The 5,342-nt window shown below is 64.4% G+C and overlaps 1 long non-coding RNA gene across 1 annotated transcript; it reads right to left on the minus strand.

Annotated features, from left to right (window-relative positions):
• Nucleotides 1–584: 584 nt before the first annotated feature.
• Nucleotides 585–3,742, minus strand: LOC112530403. The gene is made up of 2 exons (XR_003072032.2): nt 3,602–3,742; nt 585–991 (listed from the first exon to the last, which is right to left on the minus strand). It is a non-coding gene; the product is annotated as an uncharacterized LOC112530403 (long non-coding RNA).
• Between the last annotated feature and the right edge of the window lie 1,600 nt (nt 3,743–5,342).

The following is a 5,342-nucleotide window of genomic DNA, read 5'->3' on the forward strand; positions in this document are numbered from 1 at the left end:
GAAAAAAATAAGAAATAGAATAAGGAATCGAAACGAAGCTGATGATGCAGGGACTGCCAGCTTGGGCTGCACAGTGGGGCCGTGGTGCCCGGAGCTGTGTGTGTCCATCCCCCCCCACCCCCCCCAGGGCTCTGCTCAGCAGCTGTAGGATGCTGGCATTGTGAAGGGTCTCTTTGAGTTTCTCTCCTGCCATGGAGTTGCAGTGGGAACTGTGTTTTGGTATTGGTTGGTTTGTTATTCACCCCCTCCCCCTTTTGTTTTGGTTTTTACGTTCAAGAGCCGAAGAGAACACCTCCCTTACCAACAGGCCTTCATTGGAATTCCAAGGTATTGGAAGAATTGAAGTTGAAAAGGAAAGAGATGATTAAAACAGATGGCAAATAGAGCCGCTGTGGGGATTCTGCCGGGGGCCGGGGCGGCTCCTGGAGGGTTCCTATGGGGCATCCCAGGACCCGGCGTTCCTCTGAGCTCCTCTGGCTGTTGTGGTGGAGGAAGCACTGACCACCAATGTTCTCCTTCTGCAGAACGCCGCATTGTTGTCCATTTCAATGAGACGTAAACAAAAGAGACGAATAAAACAAAGGTACATATTTATGAGCTTTATTTTGTCCTCCTCCTCCCCGAGCAGGCCTTTCCTATGGAGAACGCAGAGTTGTTCATTTAATTTGAGGTGACTGTTCTCAAGTGCTGAGCAGATGGGAGTCCGTGGGGCTGCAGGATTGGGGCGCATTGGGGGATTTGGGTTCTTCTCATTGGTTTTCCTTTGGTTTCAGGGCCGGTTGATGCCTGAGGAGGGGGTTCTGTGTGATGCAGAGTGCACTGAATGAAGCAGTCGCCCCTCCAGAGCTTTTTAAGTTATATCTCTGTTTAATTTCCCCCACGCTGCTGCTGGAGCTGTTGGTGTTGCTCTGCCTTTTCTCCCTGAGCCCACCCCATGCGCTGCTGAGCCTTCTTGGGGTTGCCCAGTGCTTAACGTTCCCAATGGGCGGCTCTGCAGAAAGAAAAGCCACGCTGAGGACTGAGCCTTAAAGCAGCAGCACTGCAACCCCGTGGGGCTGAGGGCCAAATGTGGGGCTTTGAGCTCAAAATGGAGTGGGGACCGGCTGGGAGGGAGGTAAGGGAGGGGGGGGCAGGGGGCTCCTGGCCCTGAGCAAGGGATGGAAAGCACCCCCTGTGCCGGCTGCCCCCCTGCTCACCACCCCCAGGCCCTGCTGTGGGGCTGAGGCAGAGCTCCTGGGGGGCTCCTCCCCACAGCCTGCCCTCCCCCCTCCCCCCCAACCGACCCCACCATCAGCCCCTGTGAGGGCACAGGGAGCACAGGCAGCAGGGCTGAGCGCAGAGGGATCCCCGCTATCCCCCCATAGCGAGGGGGGCTGCCCCCCATCTCCCCCTTTTTCATTGCTTTTGTTGGTTTTCTTTTTTTTTTTTAAAGGGGCTGCTCTGTACAAAGAAGACAAAAGGATTTTGGGGGGGGTGGGGGGGGAGGATGTGCGTTCATGGCTGTAAGTGGTGCTGTAGGGCCGGGGGGGATTGGGGCACCGCGCCGCCCCACCTTCATTTCCAGACCCAGCGCCTTTTTTCGGTTGTACCTTTGTCTCTGTACAGATATTTTGTAATATATTAAAAACAAAACCTACAACAAAGTTGGGTTTTCTTTTCCCTTTTTGGTTTATAGAAATGGAAAGTGGGGGTTGGGGACATCGAATCTCTCCTCTTGCTGTCCGGCCTGTCGCTCCGTGGCTGTGAGTTGTTGCGCTCCTGGCTGACCGCATCTCTCCATCCCCAACCAAAGGCCCTTCTCCCCCCAGCAGCGCCGCCGTGGGGCTGGGCTGGACCCCTCCTCGTGCCCCCAGCCCTGCCTGTGCTCGGTGGGTGCACTGAGACCCCCCCCAGGGCTGTGGGGTTCTGCCTCCTCCACCCCTCTGGGGCGGCCGTATGGGGATGGGGCTGCTGCTCCTCCCGGCTGCCCCTGGGGGGGCTTCGTGCCGCTGGGTGCCCTCTGACCACTGCGCTCGGCGGTGGTTTTTGGGAGGCTGTGGCCTTTCTGGGGGCTCAGTGTGAGGGTGGAGGAGTGGAGCCCCAGGGACACACTGAGCCCGTGGGGCTGCAGCAGTTGGGGCTCAGGACTTGGAGCCCCCCGGCCGGGAGGGGTTACTGCGCCCCATGGCTCCATGTGCCGTGGCCGTGCCTCCCCCCCCCCCGCGCCCATCTCCTCCTCCAGCCCCGCTCCCTCTCACCCGGTTTAGCATCTCCGCCGCTGACACGTCTTAAAATACATCCGTGTGCAGATGGCGGGGGGGCGGGGGAGGCCTGGCAGCGCTGTGCTCTGCCTGGGGGGAGGCAGTGAGCGTGCCAACAGCCCCACCGGCACGGGGTGCCCTGCCGCCATCCCCTCCTCTCCCAAGCAGGGGCAGACGGGGTATCCATCCTTCCACCCCCATCCATCCCCTGTCCGGGGCGTCACCCGGGCGCAGCATAAGGATGCCCCCATAGCCCCGAACCCAAAGAGCAGCAAAGCCCTTACGACCATCACGGTGCGCCCACTTCCCCCGAAGGAAACCTGGTCTGTATTGCGGCCCAAAGCCCAGCGTTAAATCCCAGCTCCTGCACGCACCCAGCCCGGCCCAAGGTGACCAGAGCGTTTCCTTCCATTTAATTCATCTTTTGCATCGAACTTCCCTGGCAGCAGCTGCTGTGCCAAATGGCTCCGGGCTGTAAATCTCCAGCGCTGGGGCCGTGGCACGGCCAGGGCTGTGCATACGTGTGTGTGTGTGTGCGTCCTGCATGGGTGTGCATGCGTGTGCTTATTGCACGGCTGCGCATCCTGCGTGGGCGTGCATCCATGTGCACCCCCGCGTACACGTGTGAGCCCGCACAAAGCCACGCGCTCGCTGCGTCTGTGCGCGCCACGGGTGTGCGCGTGTCCCGCGTGGCCGTCACCAGATGTCGCTGTCCCCACGGCCACCACCGCCGCCGTGCTGGGCCCGACCCCGCGCTGCCACCCCGGGGAGGGCTGAAGGGAGAAGGGGGCGGCGGTGGGGCTGAGCCGAGGGGGTCCGCGGTGTGATGTGATGAAGGCGGCAGCGCGCAGCTGGGGCTCACATCCCGCATCCCCGTGTTCTGCGTCCCCCCATCCTCGTGTTCTGCACCCCACATCCCCGTGTTCCTCCGTCCTGCATCCTCACACCCCCGTGCTCTGCATCCCCACGTCCCCATAACCCCATATCCCAGCACCCCTACATCCCCGTACCCCTCTGTTCCTGTATCCCTGTGTCCCCCCACGGCACTGGGGCTGTTCCCCTCCCTGCCCTCACCCCATCCCCACCGCCCAAATGGGGCACAGCCGGTGGCTTTGGGGACGTTGGGGCCACGCAGGCGCCGGGCGCAGCACCCTGCCCTGCTCCCCCCCCCGCCCCCCCGCAAAGCCGCACAGCTGAGCCGAGGGGGAGGGCCTGCGCCCGCACGCTTTCACCTGCCATTTAATTGGATGTATTTTTAATTAATGGTGCCTCTGGGACCAACATGAGACAACATGATCTCTGAATAGGGACAGGGGAGGAATTGGGGAAGGTGGGAGGATTGGACCACGGGGTGCGCTTACCCGGCAAACGCTGCCATCAATCACCACTACTTTTCGGCTCTGGACTTTTGGCTGCTGCCCAGGGCCGGGGGGAGCGCGGCCCCCATCCCACCGCCGCCCGGCACCGATGCGATGAGCTGCACGGCCTCAGCTGCGGCATAAGGGAGGGGGGGGGGGGGGGGGGGCAAAGCCTCCTGTGACCCCCAGGCCTCGGGGGGAGGGGAGACGGTTGGGAGGGCTCCTGGCTGCTCTCCGTGCCCCGCTGCCCCCACCTGCCCCCCGCCCCCGCTTTGTTCCTCCCTGCCATGGCGAGGGGCACAGCTGGCACCACCACAGCCCCCCCCACCCCCCCGCACCTTCTGGCACAGCCCCTGGGGGGGCCGGGGCAGCTGCCCGGCCAGTGAGTGCTGGGGGGGGGCTGGGGGCTGGCGGTCGCCCGCGGCAGGTGCCGCCGCGCAATGTAGGGCAGGCATTAATATTTAGTGCCGCTGGGGGGGCCGCGCCGGGGTTGCGGCACAGCTGCCTCCTGCGCTGGAATGCAAACTGCAGCGCTGCCACCGCCGCCCTGCTGCGTGTCACGGGGGGGGGCTCAGCCACGGGACCCTGCGTGGGGCGGGGGTGTGACGTGCGCTGCGCACAGTGCCGGCCCTGCCGCACCTCCAGCTGCACCGGGGCCTTTGTTGCAGCATCCCAACACCTGCGGCCTCTGCTGGGGACAGCAGTGCCTGGTGGCCGTCTGCGGGGACCCCGTGGCCGTGCCGTCCCCATGGCCGCGGGCAGCACTCACACCGGGCACCTTCCCGTGGCTGCAGCCACTTCCAGTCCACGTGGGGAGGCTTTGGGGGACTCAGCTCTGCCTGCTGTCCATCCGTGCACCCATCCATCCATCCATCCATCCATCCATCCCTCCATCCATCCATCCACACACACCCCATCTCCTTCTCCCCCCGGCCCGGGCTGTGTGGATGCGCGCGCATGGTGGGTTTATTAGCGTTATTTCGGCATTGTGATGCAGAGAGAGTAAGTGTAACAGCTGCTCCGTGCTCGCGGTGTTTATTGTTACCTAGAGACAGCCCACTGGCTCCTTCCCAGCCCCCCCCCGCGCCCCGGCTCCCCACACTCGGATGCAAAATTTATAGCACGCAGTCCCTCGCGTTAACCCTCTGCCTTCCGGACGGGGACGGTGCCACGGGACGGGGACGGGGATGGGTCACGGGTGGGGGGGGAGGCGGAGGTGGAGGGGCGGCCGTCGTGGTGTGACACAGAGCGCCAGATGGGGCTGTGCCACGCGGTGCCGCGCCGTGCCGCGCCGTGCCGTGCCATGCCGTGCCGTGCTGTGCTGTGCCACCCTGCGCCGTGCCGTGCCATGCCATGCTGTGCTGTGCCACCCTGCGCCGTGCCGTGCCATGCCATGCTGTGCTGTGCCACCCTGCGCCGTGCCGTGCCATGCCATGCTGTGCTGTGCCACCCTGCGCCGTGCCGTGCCATGCCATGCTGTGCCACCCGCAGCCCCAGCCGGGCAGCGCGCTGTCCCCGAGGAGCCCGTATCCATGGCACAGATAATCCGCCGTCCGGGCCGGGTGCCAGCCGAGCTGCGCTGCCTGGATGGGGGGGGGGGGAGGGCGGCCCGGCTGCCCCTCACCGTCGGCAGCAGCCAAAGGAGCAGCGCAGGGGTTCGGCGCGGGCCTGCTGCACCGGCAGCGCTGGAACGGGGTGCTGGGGGGGGGGCAGGGGGTGGGCAGAGGGGGTCTGCGGGTGATGG

The sequence above is a fragment of the Gallus gallus genome, chromosome 27, assembly GCF_016699485.2.
Source record: "Gallus gallus isolate bGalGal1 chromosome 27, bGalGal1.mat.broiler.GRCg7b, whole genome shotgun sequence".
Taxonomy (NCBI): Eukaryota; Metazoa; Chordata; class Aves; order Galliformes; family Phasianidae; genus Gallus; species Gallus gallus.